Genomic DNA, 20,456 nt, shown 5'->3' with positions numbered 1-20,456 from the left:
TTAAATGGCCTTTTCAAAGGTCTTCTACTCAAATTATTAGGTTGAAACTTTCATTGGTCCCTAAAACTGGACAACTCACTATTTTAGGGACTGAAATTAGATCTCCAGTTCTTCTTTACAACGGTGTAAATAGTTTTGAATTTTGAGCTCTAGGTCAAAAGTTATGACCACGACAAGTTGAGGATGTCTTTTTCACCTACAAAAAGAAGCAAATATTAGTCCATAGAGTTGAAAAATACTTAATTAAGACACACCTTAACGACACTGGAAAAAAAAACCCTAAAAACTAGTTACTCAAAAATACCAAACAAAACCTTAATTCTAACCTTAGAAAGCACAAAAAAAAATTTAAAAAATTAGCACACTTGGCGCACCTGATAGGTGTGCTTGATGTGCTATTTCTTTTAGCAAAAGTTCATATGTTTGGGAGGTGCATGCAACGCAGGGTTGCATGATGCACGAGAGGTGAATGGGAGACATGGTACGCACACAAAGTGACAACGTGTGGCGCAGAGTGGGCACACAAAAAATGAAGGTGCATGTGCAGTGTGGAGTGGATGAGTGCACAGAGGAGTGGGGTTTTTCGAAGTGTGTGAAGTGTGAAAGAACGAGCAGGATGCACAGTGCACATAGGTGGGCATCCGATGTGGTGTGTGGCATGGCACTTTAAGGTTTGTGTGGCACATTATGGAATAAGTGCAATGCTTATGAAGTGCATGTGTGGTGATGGAGGTGCATGTGTGTGATGCTTTGAAGTGCATGCGGTGCATTTTTTGTCTTTTTTTCTTTTTTCTTTTTGCAAAATTTTATATTTTTTATGACTTTTTTAAATTTTCAAATTTTTTTGGTATTTTTGATTTTTCAAGTTTTTACTCTTGCGACTCTTTAAAATTTTTAGATCCCAAATTATGAGTTTAGGGATCCAAAAAAAAAAGTAGGGGGTCCCCATTCCTAGTAGGGAATGGGGTGTGCGTTGTGGAACAACAACAATGCTTCACACCCATTACACAACATGGAAACAAAACAAGGTTCAAGGAAGAATTCACACAACTTCTCACATGCAACACTCAAACAAAAGATCTTTTCCCACAAATCACATCTACAATACACCAATTTCATCATGGAATGAAGAACACCATGGATCATGGATACCAACCTCACTCTAATCAATGGAAAATGAAAAGTTGTAGTAGAGCTACTTATCCTCTTCCTCCAAACCCTAGTTGTCTCTAAATATAGAGAGTGGCCAAGTGCATTTCTAATTTTGCCAAGCCTCTATATATCACTCCCATTTTCGGATTCAATACAAAATGCATTCTTTTTGGGATCTCCTAGGTCTTCTAAGCACCCTAGTGGTCGTTATTAGCCCCATAAATTAAAGTACTAACATGGGTAGGGTTTATTATTATCAAAATTTCACCTTAGAGTTACTTTATGGCCCTCACAATGCTGGGTAAGTTCAAATTCCAAATTTCCTATGATGGTAACCTTTTTCTCTTTACTAATTTAAGGCAATAAGTCAAATTTTCAATTAAGGTATTTAACTTGGGATAAGGTGGCCTTATGATCCATCATTAAAGAACATGTGATTTTCACATAACGAGTACAAGTTTCAAGTGACACACACAAAATTCACTATTAATCACACATAAAACATTTAGAATTTACACATGAAATACATACTACACACATACATCTCATATTTACAAAATAAACACATCAAAACAAGGTTTATGAATCTTATAAAGATTCACCTTGGCAGTGTTATGTAACATGTGTTTATACCTTCTTTCCCTATTAGATTTCCATGGTTCCTTTCTTCCACACTAAACTTGAGCATCAATAGTCCAATGAAAAGTCACATATAAAATACATATGAAAGTAAAGGTAAGGTTATAGATGGTGAAGGTTTAGAGTACCATATAGGTGCGATGGTTGTAACTAGTGCATGGCTTAGACGATATTCTATGAAGAACCCTAACTTGTGGTTATTCAAGGATTCACAAATAGAGAGGAAGATTCTTCATTATTTGAATCTTTTTGTTGCATTAAATTTTAACTTGACAAAATATGGAAGGAAACCACATAATAAGACTCTTTGGAAGGTTCACGAGTTAGACCATGAGGTAATACTTGAAATATTAAAATGTACAGCAGATTGAGTTGGTTCATTAAATTGAATATACTTAAAAAAATGGAATCCTAAGGTAAAATATTTTTATTTTTTGGAAACTAAGGTATTTGGTTTCCTAATAGGTCCTAAAAATCCTAACTAGATTCCTAGAATGGTCCTAGATGGACCCATTTGATCAAAAGATGTAAAGAGCAAAAATTGCTCAAAAGTTGCAAAGTTGCTCAAAAAGTTGCTTGAGCAATTTTTGCAATTTTTGTAAAACATTGAAAATGATAGTTTGGGAAGTTGTAACTACCCATGATAAGGTATTTGAGCATGGGAAAACATATTTTGGAAGGTTAGAAGCTTTTCATTATTGGAAGCACTAAAATTCCTAGGTTGGTCAAAAGTTGCTCAATGAACCAAAAGTTGCTCAATAGGTTAAAAGTTATAAGGGTTGGGAAAAAAAGGTATATGGTTATCTAATGGGTCTTAGGAATATTAATTAGGGTCCTAGAATAGTTCTAGATGGATCTATTTGACCAACAGATGCAAAGAGAAAAAATTGCTCAAAAGTTGCAAAGTTGCTTGAGCAACTTTTGCAAAAAGTTGCAAATGAAGGTTTGGGAAGTTGTAACTACCCATGCTTGGGTATATGAGCATGGAAAAAATATTTTGGAAGGTTAGAAGGTTTTCAGTCAAGTTTCACACTCTTTTCCACCCAAGTTGCATGTTTTAGCAGCTTTTGCAATTTTGCACAAATAATGCAACATTTGCAAAGTTCACTAGATTTCACTTCTAGGACTTGGAAAAGGTTAAAAATTATTATAAATAAATAAAAATACCTAATCCTAGGCAATCTTGACCAAAAGCTCTAAAAGACCCAATTTTGCCTAATTAGCAAGTTTTTCTCATATCTTGTACAAAGTGGCCAAGGCATACATATTTTGCTCATATCTCTCACTATTCATTGTGGGATCAAATTTTTTACTTTGTTAACTCTAAGTGGTTAAGTAAACCCTATTCCCAATCTTGTCCCACCTTGTTGACCACTCAAACATTCTCAGGCACACTAAATCAAATTGACCCTAAGAGTCATTAAATGCCATAGGGCAGCGTTATTTGACAAAAACATATCTCAGAGCCCATGTGAGGTATGGATGCAATTCTGAGTGCTATAGGATCATGTTGTTGACACCTAAAATAAATTTTCTCTCTTTTTGGAGATTGGATTTTTTTTTGATTTTGTGGCCCCATCTTAGATGATGCCAAAACTTGTAGTGTTGGCTAGTATAAAGTCGCCAACTCAAAAATCTCTCTAAAGGTTCATTATGGGATCGAATTGTCTATTTCATTAGCTTTGGGTGGCTAGGTAAACCCTAGTCCCAAGACTTTCTCATCTCATTGACTACTCAAACATTCCCAAGCATGCCTGAATTGCCCCTAAGAGTCATTAAATAACATAGGGCAGTGATCTTTGACAGGGCATATCTTGGAGCTCATGCAAGGTATGGATAGAATTTTGGGTGCTATAGGATCGTGTTTCTGAAACCTACAATATCCTATATTTTATTTTGGATATTGGATTCCATTTTAATTTTGTGTCCCCATCTCGGCTGATGCTAAAACTTGTAATTTTGGCTAGTACAAAGTTGTCAACTGGTGAATCTCTCTAATCATAAAATAGGGGATTGAGCTGTATGTTCCATTACCTCTAGATGGTTGTGTAAACCCTAGTTCCAAGTTTTTTTTATCTTATTTTCCACTCAAATATTCTTAGGCATGTCAAATTAAATTGACCCTAAGAGTCATTAAATTCCATAGGGAAATGATCTTTGGTAGGACATATCTCGAAGCTTGTGTGAGGTATGGATGCAATTCTAGGTGTGATAGGAGCATTTCTAACACCTACAATAACCTCTATCTCTTTTTGGAGATTTGATTGTATTTTGATTTTGTGGCACCATCTCGGGTGATGCTAAAACTTTTGGTATAGGAAACTTAGGTGGCAATTGGATATGTCATCTCATCCAATGATGGAGATTCATGATAGAAGGTAAAGGGATGATCACCTTTAAACCCAAGTTTCCTTAGTCCTAGGGATTTTTTCTTTTTTATTATTTTTGTTAATAAGTTTAATCAAGAAGTTTTTTGAGAGGCATTTCACCTTATATAGGTCCTATGTGTTACCAAAAACTACTTGGTTAAGTTCTAGGAAGAGTTAGTGCAAAAATTGCATTTTGCAATAAAAGTTGCTAACAACTTTTTGGCAATTTTAGCAATTTTTTGGAAAAAAATGAAATTAACCTTGTAAACAATAAATCTAACTAGTAATTAGTTAGAATGGATGTCAAATGATTAAAATACCCACTATGAAGTTAGAGGATGCATAAGGTGTATGTTCAACAAATCTTTAATACTAAATATATAGATTTTTTGAGAAATCGCCTATTGTAAGAACTTGTATAGATTGGGAGGCCAAATCCAAGTGAATTTTTTGAACATAATTATTTTCTAGATTACCATGCATTTTGTTTCAAGTTGATTGATTAAGTTTCAAGAAATTTAGAGCATTTTCTCTCTAAGTAAGTTTCAAAATCCTTAAATTGAGGGTTTCAAGCAAGATGTGGCCCTAACCTGCATTTCTATGATTGCTTTTCAATATGTTTCTTGGATTTTCAAGGTTAGGGTATGTAGATTAAGATTCCTAAGTTTCATATTTTTCAGATGATTTATGGGGTTAATTGATAGGGACACAACCCAAGTACAAAATGGACAGAACAGGAAAGGGAAATTTTTATTAACTATGAAAATATGCTAGTACACTTAGTACAGAGAAACAGACACCAAAACATGCGCTATGGGCTTACAATAGCATAAATCTAGAGATAATTTCTTCTCCCAGTACCTTCTCTCAAACTCCGCTTCGAACTACCTTTTACAATGCCAAAAATGTCCTTAAATAGACCCCAAAGGGTTAAGGATTAGGAATACATTCTAGAAAGTGCTAGTTAGCATTCACCGCCAAAATGGAAGGCTCAATGTAAGAATTTGCCTAAGGGAAAAATTCACCCAGGAACTAAGAACTCAAACACAAGCACACAGTAGACCAAAAATGGATATGATCTATTAATCAGAGTATGTCCGAATACATTGCTCTATTCAGAATGTGATATTCAAACACACTTGGAGTGCCTCTATATAAAGGCCTCTCAGGAAGCACCTAGAATGTCTCTAGAAACAACTAGAAGATAAGAAAACTAAGCACCTTATCCAACATTCTAGATGAATGGATAAGAATGACAAAGTGTCATATGTATGTAGAATATTTCTGTGTTGTAGACAACATGCGCTTAAAAGAGGTGCGGACCCCTGTGATGTCATCAAGATAACTCACAAGAGTGCACAAACTCCTAAGTGTCTCACAAATAAAATAATACAAAATAATTAAATAACGCATTAACCTAAGTAAACTTAAGTAAGTGTAATAAGTAAATACTTATTTACACCAACACCCCCCCTTAAGTGCAACTTAGGGGAATGCCCTTGAGCTTACAAACTAGGATGAAGATGCATAATGGGTCCTGGCTACTAGACCATATTAGGTGCCCATGTACATAATGAAAATGCAAATCTCCCACAAAGTGGGGAAAGAGGGAAAACCTCACGGGAAAAACTCTCCTCCAAAAAGAGAGATAAAAGGGATGCATGGATGGATGGAGTAATCAAGACCCTCCCATTATGACATACATCCATGTATATACAAGAAAGAATGGAGAAGGACAAAACCTCCTATGAGGGAAAAGTCCCCCCAAAAAAGGAGAAGAAGGAGATGAGGTAGTCCCCCCCCTTTAAAAGTAGTGTGCCAATTAGTGAAGAATGCTCCTATGTAGAAGCTGATCCATGACATTTGGATGATGTTCCTCCCCTTTGGAAGAAACAACAGAAAGGGTACCTATGAGATGCATCCCCTAGATGGAGAAGGAATCTCTATGATGACTAGTATCTCTAAAACCTATTCAAAAGTCCCTATGTCGATACTGGTGATGGCTGCCTCCAAAACTATTGAAGAGAAGAGTAGATCAAACAAGGAAGGAGGTAGAACCTATCTCAGGAAACCAACAGTCTTCTCAACTGATGAAGAGACTCCTGTAGATGTTGTAAAGAAGAATCCACAATCACACCAATTTGGAAGGATTGATCATGTAGAGCATGGAGTTGAGGGTCAGAGCAAGGCCTCGCAACAACTGTAGAAGACTCCTCAGCAAAGAGAAGCAAGAAATCATCATAAAAGTCTCCCATATCTACTGTGTGTGAATCAAAAAATAGAACTGAAATGTCTGGCAAGAAATTATCACTTGGAAGAGCATGAGTACCCTATAGTGCTGAAGTACATGAATCTGTCATTGCGGCAAAGGATAGAGCATCCGCCTCAAAAAGAAGATGAATGTCATCAAGAATATCTCCCACATCTTTAATGTGAGACTCCACGAACAATTGTGGAATGTCTGAAAGGAAGTCTTCACATGAAGGTAGAGTAGGAAGACATAAAGTATCCTGCTACATTGATTCCAAAGCATTTGTGGCTGAAATAGGATCAGTAGGAGTAACAGGAGCTAGAGGTGTGATCTCATCTAAAGAGGAGTTAGCTACAACTGGAGGAAGAAAATCTTCTGGGAATGGAGGAATAGATGGATCTCCATAATGCTCCCAAAGATACATCCATAAAACATATGGATCAGATGACTTAATTTTGAATGTCTTTTTTAGAACTTTATACTCCATATAGCGATAAAGAATAGGAATAAGGAGGTCAACTTGATCAACAGTATACTCAAGATCTGGCGCATATGGCAGTACATTGTGCTGAGAGATATATCTAACCATAAGTTGACTCTATTCCTTATAGTTATCTAGGCTTAAGTAGATCAAATCTGACTCTTCCATGATGGACCAATCAATGAAACCTCCAAAAAATCAAAGAACCCCCCCTGAAAAAGATGTTGTTGGCACTTGAAAGCCACTTGCCAATTTAGGGCCTATTTTTGAAAGTAGTATTTATGTCTATAAAACCTATAATGTGATTGCAGATCTAGAAAGTAGACAAAAAAAATGCACTTTCAAAAAAAATGGAACCAAATTTGGAGTCCAGATGAGCCCATACCAAGCATTTTAAGTGGTAAAATTTGAGATTTTGGAGCTGCAGAAAAATTCAGAAACAAAGATCTCAAACCACATGCACCAATGTGTAGATCATGAAATCCTATCCCAAAACAAAAAAAAAATTGCTCACAAAAAGGAGTCTGTATGAGGAAGATATCATTGTTGGAAAATCGCTGCTATTGTTTTTTTTTTTTGAATCACCATCGTGCCTCCAAAAAACATATGGCTCTAGATTTTGCCTCAGATGTCCGATTTGGATGAAACAAAATCTGATCTAGGGGGTTTTGGACCTTCTGAATGTGATGCAAATATCAGATTTGCACCAACAAGTTTTAATCTTCACCTGCCAAAAATCTCTCCTATGGCCCTATGGCCAAATTTTTTTTGGAAAATAATGCAAATCCAAAAAAAAATAGTAGAGATGTAGATGAAAAAAATGTAGATCTAAAAATTAAATGTACAAATATGAAATGATCATATCAATTCTGCAAATCTATCCTTCAGGTGCCGGTTTGCCAAAAAAAAAATTGCCTCACAATCAACTTTGGCCTAGGGTAGGTAGCTTTGTAGCCGATTTTCACTGAATCAGCATTTTGGATGCAATGGTGAGGTTAGATCTGATTCTAGATGCTCCCAATTTCTACAACACTCTAGATTCGGGCTGAGGTGATGAAGCAAGCATGGTCTTGAAATGACTATGTGATGAGAAAGTCTCCAAGTTGCTCTGATACCATGTAAGAATTTGCCTAAGGGTAAAATTCACCCAGGAACTAAGAACTCAAACACAAGCACATAGTAGACCAAAAATGGATATGATCAATTAATCAAAGTATGTCTGAATACATTGCTCTATTCAGAATGTGATATTCAAACACACTTGGAGTGCTTGTATATAAAGGCCTCTTAGGAAGCACCTAGAATGTCTCTAGAAACAACTAGAAGATAAGACAACTAAGCACCTTATCCAACATTCTAGATGAATGGATAAGAATGAAAAAGTGTCATATGTATGTAGAAGATTCTTGCGTTGTAGACAACATGTGCTTAAAAGAGGTGTGGACTCCTGTGATGTCATCAAGACAACTCACAAGAGTGCATAAACTCCTAAGTGTCTCAAAAATAAAATAATACAAAATAACTAAATAATGCATTAATCTAAGTAAACTTAAGTAAGTTTAATAAGTAAATAATTATTTACACCAACACTCCAAAAGTCAGTACAAAATTAGAAGAATCCATAAATGGTAGTCAAACTTTCGGGAGGCATAACTTTTGAACTGTAGCTCCGATCGACAAACCGTTTACATTTTTGAAAAGCTCTCAGAATGCTCCATAGCCCTATGGACCACCTTTTCTCATCCCTTATTTTTTGTCTCTATAAAAGGTCATTTAATGCCTCAAACCTGACTTTGAAGCATCCTTAAGAGGTCTCCAGAAATCAAAAAATTGCAATAACTTTCAAACCATAAAGCCTTTTGACCTGATTCTTTTTCTGGAATGTTCTAAATTAAAATTTTAATCCTTCCTCCAATTTACACCTTATGATTCACCATAATTATGGATCAATTACATAGTTCTATTTTTTTGGCATTTACACATATCCCAAGGTGCTTAAATACTCTAACCCAAAACACTAATAGTGGAACTGTGAGAGTTGGAACCTTTATTTGACCCAAATGGGTATCCAAAAGTTAAAACACATAAAATAAAAACTATATCTCATTACATTTTTTTTCGTGACACAAGATTGCCCTTATACCTTTGGATGCTCCTGCATCATTAATGAGCGTGTTGTAGTGTGAAAATATGGTGTTTTAAGCCTTAAAATGTTGATTTTGTTGACAGGGGTTGGAGTTGGGTTATGAAGCTTGGAAATAGTTGTTCCATATTGAGAAAGGTGTAATAAGACCCTCTATAATAGAAAACCAATCCTAAGAACCCATTCTTGGACATTCCAAGTGTTCCAAGCTTGATTTGGCCAATTAGGCCTATGAGTCTTGTGTAGATTCAAGAGGGGTGGAGTAGGTTGGGGAGTTAAAGCTTTGGGGTTTTGTGTAACTTCAAAAAGTGTATCCAAATACCTTTTTCTTTGCCATGTTAGTGGATAAAAACAAAGTTGTTGTCCCAAACCACAAGAAGGGCTACAAGGGCAATTAGGCCTATTAAGAGCAATTTTGCAAAATACATGTTAGGAGAGTAAACCAATTGTGAAAACCTCATCATTAGGTGTTCCTTGAAGTATCTAAGGTGTTATTTTGAAGCAAGAAGTTGATTAGGATCCATTTCTCCAATTTTCTCATTTTTTCCTTATTGCTTCCCAAGTCTTGAATAGGGAAAGTGATCAAGTAGTTTTGTGAAGTTGGGTAGAAGTTTGTTTAGTGTTGTAACAAATTTGGAAAGAGTATTTGAAGATACTTAGGAAGGTGGGAAAGGTAGTTTTCCTTAAAAAGTGTTCTTGTTGGCAATCCATTAGCTTTTGGCATGAGCACTCTGCATCATTTTGGATGCAAATTACATTAAAATGAAATACATAAAATACTTAAAATGTAAAAAATAAAAACAAGATATATATTATGATAACCAATAATATCATACATGAAGAAACATAACATATATTATGATAACCAATAATGTCATAAGCCTAATAATGACATGCATCAAATATATGTCATACATCAAATATAAAATGTCATATCTACATCAAATGTATGTCGAATATGACCACTACATGTGTGTCTATCCCTATATCTTCTCCTTCCCACAAGGAGAAGGAAAAAAAATCCCTAGAGGTCTTCAGTCATTACATTGAGGGAGATGATGGGGATGATGGGGTCTTCCTCACATGCTCACTCTTCCTCTTGTTTAGGCTCCTCTCTAACTGAAGTTGATAAAAAAAAAGTACATATGAATCAATAATCATTATACATTGAAATCAAATATATGTACTCAATAAACTAATTATTTTCTTACCACTATTAATTAGTCACTCTCTACATCCACCTCAAAGGCTCATAGATGATTGAGAGTAACAACGCCCTGCAATAATTCAATCAATATAATCACCTGATCATAATTATAAATACTATTTGAAATTTTAATACTAACTATTATAAATAATAACTAAAACTATAAAAACTCTTTCATACCTCAGTCAATAGCTCTGAACTAGCCATCATGGTAGCAATTCCAATATCAATGGACTGGCGAAGTTGAGGAGTCTCGAACATCAATAACTGCAAATCATATAATAAAAGATTCCTTTTTCTTACATCTTTATAAGATTATTATTTTTTGCATAATTTTTGGAAACACAATATGGAAGTGAACTTTGAGAGGGAGGAGGGTGAATTATCACATAGAACTTTAAACCTCTAAAACTATTCACCATACATCCATCTCACAATCTATGAATACAAATTGAAATACCAAATTAATCATATACATCCATAGCATGAAAGCAAAATATTTAACACATGTATGAAACAAGATATTTGATTACCCAGAAATCTTCCAATGAGAAGGCAAAATTGGGGTGGGGATGACACCCACAAATCTTCACTAATACAATAATAAAGTGTATCCAATGAAGGTTGCAATGTTTGACTATGAAACATGATCTACCCTGTGAAAGGTCTACCCTATTAAAGACTTACAAGATTGTTAGATCTTACCCTATTAAAGGATTTAAACACCCTTCTAAAAGTGTGTTTGGTAAAAGGAGTTTAACTTACAATTAAGTAAGAACCCTATTAAAGCATTTACAATAGCCTATTAAGACTACTCTGCTAAGACTACTCTATTAAGAGATTTAACTCATTCACCTATTAGAATGTCTCACCAATGATCCTTCTATTAGCACTCTATTGCTTGATCTCAAATCACCTCTATACTAATGTGTACTTGATCGTTTTTTATTAGATGTATCTCCGATTTCCTTTGATTCCTTTCATTTGTTCTCCTTTAACTAATTTTGTAATGTAACTCAATTCATAAAACCTTAATCACCATGAATTCTCTATTTGTGCATGCAAACTCTCTTCAATTCTTCTTAGCATTTGTTAGAAATAGGGTTTATCTTCCTTAAGAAGACCTAGGTGAGGTTAGGTATGAATCAACGGCAGTGATTCACCCATATTGCCACTTAAACTTCCCTTTTTCTGATTGGATGCATGTAATGCATAGGGATTCACAGTTAAGATTCATCCTTATCAACAAAGATTGTAAATCAACTCTTAAGTCATCCCAAAATGGTTTATATAGAAGTTTGTTCCATTACAAACAACTATGTCAAAACTATATAACTTGGTACTTGAAGTACTCGATGCTTGGAAACAACTACAACTTCAATGTTATAACTCACCCTCTAAATGACTCAGCATCCACTGATCACTTGACATCTAAATAGCTTGACACATGTCATCTACTTGGTACTTGAGTGACTCAACACTTACTTGGCACTTACTAGTTACTTAGCTCACACTAAATATTCATTGCTCATCATATACTATCTAACAACTTATACTTAGCATGTGTTACTTGTTCAACATGAACTAAGTAAGCATGAACTAAGTAAATAACTTAAGTATATTGTCACTCATATGTCAAAACCAATTTGAGATTAACAATCTTCCTCTTTGAAAAGAGTGGCAAAATACTTGATCATGTATGAATATCCTTTAGCCTTTCAACCATAACTCAGATAATATCCATATACATACAAAATTTCAAAACTTCAAAATTTTGCAAAAACTTATGACTCATCAATCATACCTCAAATTTCAATAACTCCCCCTGAGTTAATTTTTTTCTATTGTATCTATCTAAACTCAAAATTATTCCTTCTACTGAGTAGATTTCTATGTACTCTATTTCTATCATCTCCCTCAAAAATATGATCTGCCCCATACCTTTTATTTCTTTCTCCCATACCTTATTTCTCCCTCATTTTGACATTGATGTCAAAGGGTTATACACATCTCTAGTGTGTTTTTCCAAAATTGATTTGTGGACCTTAAGCATGATTTTTAATGTTGCATCCTAGTTATCACAAGCTACCTCTAATGATTTGATCTAGATGGCCAACTCCTTCCTTCAAGAGTAGAAATATGCGGATCTTTCTTCATGAATGTTTTAGAAAAGGCTAGTTCCTTGTGCAATATCTTCATATGTGGAGTCAAAATTGACTAGATCCTTATCAATTTAGCCTTGATTCTTGCTTCATCTATGTGTAACACTACTAACTAACTTTGGGAGTTGAGGAGGCTTCTGAAATGTTTCTCACTCTATGCTAGAGATTTTGGCAGAGTTATAACAGATGATTGTATATGACTCTCCAAACTCAAAATGTGACTCCTTATTTCTTGTGTGAAGAGTGGGGGATTACACAATTTGATGTACAAAGAGAAGATGTTCTCTAGTACCTTCTTCACACTATCTATTTTGGTTGCTAACTCAACCTATGATAGTGCAATAACACTTCATATCTATTTATCAACCTTATGTTGGAACTTTCTCTCAGACCATTTGAGTTATTTTACATTTGAATCTAGGTTTGTGTCATTTAGCTTCTCCACTAAGTTGGTTAACTATTTAATTATTGGCTTATTTTCCTCTGGAGCCAATGAACTAAATGCATTAATGAAAATTTCCTTGATATCTTTCAAGGCTTACTTCTTCTATGCTCCTATCTAAGCAATTCTTGATTCTTATTCTTTGCTAGAGCTTCCTCGAGTATGCCCATTTTCTCAATAGTGATAGTTGCGTAATCAAATTTGGGAAACTCAATCACCTCATCCAAGTTCACATTAACAAATGATGTGACTCCATCTACCTTAGATATTCTTGGGCCCGGTCATGATTATTGTAGGGGTATAACTTATATACTTAGCCTATGAAGAGCTTCAGTAGGAGAAGCAATTTCTAGTAAAGTTACCAGTGTTTGTATTGCTAATTGCTCCTTAGGTTTGGAAATCATACCTAGCTCTTTAATATTATACTTTTCCTTCTCTACATTCATAGATGTACCTTGATTTTTTGTTTTAGGTGTAGGAGTGTCTACCTAACCTATTTGAACTTGTGTTCCTTTAGTCTTCTCTATTTCATCTTTCTTCTCTCCAGTTGTCTCACCCTTACCATGTTCACTTTCCTTTATAGTGACTGAGACTAGAGTACTTTGTGCCAAAGTACTAATGATAGAAGTTGTTGGCTCCTTCCTTTGATATATCACAAGGGGCAATATAGGTTGTATCATAGAAAATTGAGGAGCTATAGATGTAACTTGTTTCTATACTTCCTTCCCTATAGATACCTTGTCTACCTTCTCAATCTCATCAATACTCACTAGTACAAGATTCTTACAAAGTTTGGCCTGGGTAGTGGATTCCACTAGTATTTTCTTCAAGTCATCTGATATGAGGGGATTGATGTTCTAAGTGATAGTATCAGAAACATCCTTTAGCTTTATAGCATCATTTTCTATGTTCACTTCATGTGGAGGATTGACACTAGGCACTAGTGTATCTAGTACATTTTGTTCAGTTTTCTACTCATCCTCAACTGGTGCTTATGTGTCTACATTTGTTTCAATGTCTTCCTCTTATGTAACTAGCTCAGTATCAACTGTTATTACCTCAATTACCTATTGTTTCTCTTCTTTGTCCTCACCTACTGCAATAGGTTCTTGCATTATTTCCTTGGGTGTTGTCAAACCATATAGTTATTTGCAAATCAAAGTGGTCTTTTGTACAACATCCTCAATCTTGTTCTAAAATATGTTGAATGCCCTATATTTTGGTGTAAATTTTCTAGTATGCTTCTTTAATGTCTTGGCCATTATCTCTCTATCCAATTCTAGCATCACTCTGGCAAGTGTGGTCTCTTTGATTTATCTTTCTATGTTTATACTATATTGCCACTTTTGCTCAACTCTATCAGATAATTCCTTTGGTAGAGAGTTGGAAATCTCAATTGGAATTTGTTTAAATGTTTCCATCATGACATAAATTGACTCCTCTACTTAATTAATCTCAATTGTTCCAAGTGTATCAAATTTAATATGTGTGAAACTAGATAAATCAACATTATTCCTTATATTCTCACATATATTATCTATATCTAAAGAAGGACTATGACTTACCACTTAAAACTAGTTATTTTTATCAAATTCCATCTTCTCTTCATTAGATTCAACTGGAGCAACATATTTTCTCCTTAGTCTCTTATCAAGTTCATCTTTATTGCTAACTGGTTTAGCCCTCTTCTCTTTTGGCTTGACTACTTCTTTAGCCTTCTTTGTAGTAGCCCTTGTTCTTGCTCTTCTAGAGGGAACTATAGGCTTAGGTTTTGTAACCTTCCTTAGTTTGCGTGTCTTAGTTTTCCTCTTCTTTTTCTCAAGTGCTTCATTGGCTTTTTCTTTGTTGGCACCTTCTTCAATTTCCACCTCTTCTACTTGACCCTCTCCTTGACCTTGAGTTAAGGCCAATGGTGCTTGATTTGGTATATCCTCTTCTTCTTCATCATCATCTTCTTATTCATCTTCTCCATCTACTACCTCACCAAATTTCTCTTTTATTTTTTCACAATTGTGTTCTTCTTCCTAATGATTGAGGCAACTTTCAAATCCATTGTTATCATATATTTGGCCACACCATAGTTTCCAAAGGTAGTAGCCTTAACATCTACATCTTTTGCAAGTAATGTTGTTATTGCTGAAGAGGCTTCATCAACATTGATTTCATAGCCTAGTGGCCTTGACCACCTAGCCCTCGGAACAAAACAACATCTTGAACATATGTAAAATCAATGTCAACTAGAAAGAAAACATCATTGAAATATTTCTCAATTAGCAAAACTGGTATCCTTAGTCTCTTCTTCATTGATTATTTGAAGTCCTCAAAATAGCTTGTCATAATTGGCTCAAAATTGTTCCCAAGTTGCTTAATGAATTCACCTGTTTGTACTACAATAGGTCTATTTACCTTCCATGCAACTTTACCAAAAGTAGGAAATGTATTATGTATATAAAAGAACATACATACAAGAACTGAGCAAAATTTATGTTATGCACTTTTGGTCTTCCTTATAGGTCCCAAATTTTTCGACAATTGTTGCATCTACAACTGGGCAAGGTCATAGGTATGATCCCTCATGACTATCTTATAGCCCATGTCAACAACAATACATGGTACATTGTTGAGCTTGCTTGATTGATAGGATTTATGTGCTATTATCCTCACTACAAATGCAATTAGGGGATCTAAAATAGTATCAATTTTCATCCCTTGTTTTTTCCACATTGCCCCTATATTCTTCTCCATGACCTCTTTAGATTCACTTCTCATTTCTTTAGGTCGGTCAAGTGTTGGATACCATGTTACTCTATGTACAATTTTCTTGGTGATCTTCGCCAATCCATTATCCAACCATATAAAATTATCATGAATTCTACTGAGGACTATCTTAATCCATTTAGTCTTGAAAACATTTGGAAAATCTAGGGCACTAGTCAACCCTTTCTTCTCTACAATTTTGAGTTCATCCTTCAATGCTCCATTTTCACATAATTTTCCATAGGTTTCCCTAATTTCCATGTCTTCTACGCTACCAACCTTACATGTATAGCAACATCTTACACTTTGAATCATTAAAACTCTCAGTGATATCATCGATAATGCATGTACTAGATGGATCTTGCTTGTAAGTGATATCAAGTATGGCTCTAAAGTTTGGTTATCAATTGCACATTCAAAACTTCTTTACCCTCTTTAACCTTAGCAACTAAAGAACTAGATGCCATAATGTAAACTAGGGTTTGCAAAAATTTAAACTGTGTAGCTCAACACATGATAAATACCTTTATGAATCAGTTGTGATGGTGTCGAGTGACTATTGAATTCAACTTGCAAACATTGGTATGATCTCTTTTAATTTTTCCTTTCACTCTTCATGTTCTTCTTCAAATTCAAATGATGTCAAATGAGTTGAAATCATTCATATAGATCTCAAAACCTTGCATTTAATGCTTAGTGCTTACACAACTATAAGCTCAACTTAAATAAATATTTTGACTCACTCAGCTTCCATGAAGTTCCCATTCCATTCAACAACCACTATGAGCTCAGTCAACACTAAAAACTTTGATAACTCAGCATTAACCAACATTTCACTTGACAACCATAGTGAAACTATTCATTCTTGGTAGTAACATGAAAACTAATGAAAGTTAAAAATTTCTTCTAGATTCTTAACAATACTTTGCATCTTTATTCATGTACATGTAATCTTTTCATAACTAAATCATTGGAACTAATGTATAGTATATCTTTTAGATACCAGTTCCACATACCTCTTGATTGCTTAATTAGAGGAGGTGTGATCACTTGACCCATTGGGTGTAGTGATCCCTTCTGAACTTAATGTGTTGCAATCTTCCTTTCTCTTCCATGTCTTATTCATCCCATCTCTGACATTCTCAACATTTTCCTTTCCTTTTCCTTTGCTGAACTTTTTGCTTGGTGCCTTTGACCTTGTTGAACAATTTCTGCCTATGTGACTAGTTTTAAAATAGCAAAAACATGTGGCTTGACTTAACCATCTACTGTAGTCACTTCTAAAGTGTGTTCTTATGAAATTTTCAGCAACATTTCCATACTCTTAACAGTAGTGACAACTATACCTTGTATTATAATCCCAATTATAAGAGTTTCCATTGTGCTTTACCTTTGTCTACTTGTTTGATGACCATTTAGGCTTGGATCTGCACTTATATGCTCTATGTCTATAAATTAGATAGTTATATTAGTATCACTCAAATCTTTGTATGCTTGTCATCTTGGTTCTGCATTCATGTGCCTAATGTCCTTATTTGTTGCATTTATAGCAATGACCCGTGAACTTCTGCTTAAGATTCTAATTTGTAGTCTTGCTTGTGCAAACATTAGCAATGTGACCTATCATACCACAATTATGACAAGTAGGTTTAGGGTTCTTACCTTTGTTACTTCTTTCTTCACCACTTATGGATAATTCTCCTTCTTCAATGCTAGTGTATCCCAACACTACTATATTTAACCTCATTTTTCTACCAAAATTTTTGACCATCAACTAAATAAGTTTAGATTGGTCAGAATGTTAAGGCAAAAATTTCTTTTTTTTACATGTAATCCCTAGTTGGTCAAAATTTTGACCAACATGGGGCTTACATGTAAAAGAAAGAAACATTTCTTACTTGTATGTTTTTCACGTGCATGGGTTCTTTTGGGTTTTGTGTGTTTTCAAATGGTTTTTGTAGCGCGTTGAGGGAAGTTTAGTTCTAGTTGGTTTTTGCATGGTTTTCTAGCACATGTTTTGGGAAGTTTGGACTCTTTAGTGGATTGATCTATAGACTTTAAGTGGCTCTATGGATGTTGCAAGGGAGCTATTATATTTGGAACAAGTAGCTAGAGTTTGAAGAAACCTATGGCATTTTCAATGCCTACTAGGATGGCCTTAGAAATCTAGTCTTTGCTACCAAATTGAAACCACTTCACTAGTCATTCCAAGATATTGTCACATTCAGTTCAAAATTTAACTTCAGATTACATAAATTTAATGTCATTTGATGAAAAAAATCTATTTTGTTTTAATAGTGGATCAATACCATTTTATTTCTCACTAGAAGCTTCGCACCAAATAATCTATCACCCGATAAGTAGTCTTTATGTCTCCATGAATCAATGTAGAATTCCTTGGCACTTTAGTAATATAGTGGGAAGGTTTTAAATTTAAAGTAAATCATTTACTTTTTTCCATAAAACATCTTCACTTTGCATTATTTGTAACCTCCACTCAATCCACATCTCAGATTTTGAAAAGCTAATAAGGCATTCACCAAATTTTAGTACAATATCTCAAAAGTCAAATTCATCTTTCGACATAAGGCTTAGACCCACCTTCTACAAATTGTTCCATTTATGTGTACTTGTATGAGAAATAGTCAATGACTTCTTAGGTATGGATGCTTATTACAATGAGAAGTCATAATTTTCCAATAATGGTTATACATTTTGCAGGTCATACCTCCTGGAATGGACTTCAACAACATTGTTGTACAAGGTGATAACACAGAGGAAGATTTGGAGAATGATCCTGCTCCATTATCTAAGTCCCCTTTGTGAGCTAAGGTAAGAGAGGGACAAACTTTTTTCCTTGACTCTATATGGGGTTTGGTATACTTTACAAATTGGTTGCATAAACATGTGCACTCTAATTGGAAACACAAGCATTTTTAGGTCTAATGTATTGTCATGAACTTATCATAAATGATATGGACCTAACACCCATCTTTTAATTTCTAGACCTTGTGATTCTTTAAAAATACTTCAAAGCCAATAATATTGGCTCTTGCTCGATCTGATCCTTAAAAAAAATCACAACTTTAGTGAAGGCTTTTGGGGAGTGCAACAAACTAAGAAAATTAGAAAATTTGGTATGCCTTTTTTCTAAAATTTTATCTCCTTTCTGTGACATGCTATACTACTTTTGTAGCTAATGATTTTTAGTTTCTATTATGAATTGAAAAATGTTGATCATGGGTAATCGAGATGATATTGATCAAATTCTTGCAGCAAGTGCAAATTTTCTTACTACTATTCTAAAGCTAATTGACAAGTATGATTTGTATGGAGAAGTGGCATATCCAAAGCATCAATAACAATCAGATGTTAGTGACATCTATAGAATTGTTGCAAAAATAAAGGTTGGTGAAGCTTTCTATCTATATATTGGATAAAAACTCCAAACTGCACTACATTCTCCATGATAAATGAAATGCATGTACCTTCAAAATTATTATGTTACAATGTGTAGAGCGTTTTCATTAATCCAATTTTAGTGGAACACTTTGGCTTGACTCTCATTGAGGTAGGTTAACAAAATTTTAATTGTCAATAGTGTTTTATCTCATAATAAAAATAATAGGTTTTACTGATGTTTAAGAAGAAAATGTACAATTCATGTGAGGAATTCTGAGAGAGAGTGTATGTGTATTATTGCAAATCATAAGGAATGATGAAAAAAGTCTGAACATATGACCAGTGCCATCTAAATCATTAAAAACAAGTTCACATAGTAAAGAATCAATTTTTTGTAGGCAGTTGCACATGGATTGCCCATGGTAGCCACAAAGAAGGGAGGACTGGTTGATATTGATCAGGTGTAGTCTATATGTAAAAAATTTAGCTCAAGAATTTGTAATAGATTTTTCATATAATATATTAGTGTTTGATAAATTTTAATCACTTCATGTGTAGAGATTACAAAATAGGTTATTGATAGATCCCCATGATGACAAGCCTATTGCATCTGCTCACTATAGACTTGTAGCCGATAAGAATCTTTGGTCCGAGTGCAGACAAAATAGCTTGAGGAACATTCACCTCTATTCTTGGCCTCAACATTGTAAATTATATTTGTTAAGAATTTCACAATGTGGGATGAGACACCCATAGTGGTAGAGTAATCCTATTGAAAATGTGGAATCAAAATTAGAGATTGGTTTATTTAAGGATGTACATGATGCATCTCTCAGACTTTCTCTAGACCTAGATTATCACTCTAGTTCATTCAATAGTTCAAATAGACTTGTGAAAGATGATAATTCTTGTAATGAAGGCATTCCTAAGCATATTAAGAAAGTTATAAAGAGATCTAAGGGAAGATCATCCAATGCACAAGAAAGACATGATGAGAATGGATGGGAAAAACAAAATCTTGAACATGGTAATAGCTTAAACTCACTAGCAAAATTGCTTCTGAGGAGAAGAAAGCATCTATATGTGGTTGTAGTGGATTGCTATGATTTCAATGAAGAACCTTGTGCTCAAAAACTAGTCAATATGATGTAGGAGATTATCAATGCAATTTTCTCTAAACACCTCTACATCCTTTGGATTTGGTTTGTCAATTTCATTGAAAATTAAAGAAACACTTTCTTTTCTCCAGTATGGTTCAATCAACCTGTCTTCTTTTGATGCCCTAATTTGTAGTAGTAGAAGTGACCTCTTCTATGTCTCTGGTGATAATGTAGATTCACCCATATTTCCAGATCTAGACTATGATTCTCATATAGATTACTACTGGGAGAATGTAGTAGCACTAAGAAAACATATGCTAAAATTGAGTGGACCATAGGATTCTCCATTCA

The 20,456-nt window shown here is 34.5% G+C and overlaps 1 pseudogene; it reads left to right on the top strand.

Moving 5' to 3' along the window:
- Window positions 1-478: 478 nt before the first annotated feature.
- LOC149566964 (putative sucrose-phosphate synthase 2) lies at window positions 479-20,157 on the top strand (annotated as a pseudogene).
- The last annotated feature ends 299 nt before the right edge of the window (window positions 20,158-20,456 follow it).

The sequence above is a fragment of the Cupressus sempervirens genome, chromosome 3, assembly GCF_028749045.1.
Source record: "Cupressus sempervirens isolate cs-2001-9-10 chromosome 3, ASM2874904v1, whole genome shotgun sequence".
NCBI lineage: Eukaryota > Viridiplantae > Streptophyta > Pinopsida > Cupressales > Cupressaceae > Cupressus > Cupressus sempervirens.
The sequence above is the reverse complement of the archived record's forward strand: the minus strand, read 5'-3'. Positions and strand labels throughout refer to the sequence as shown.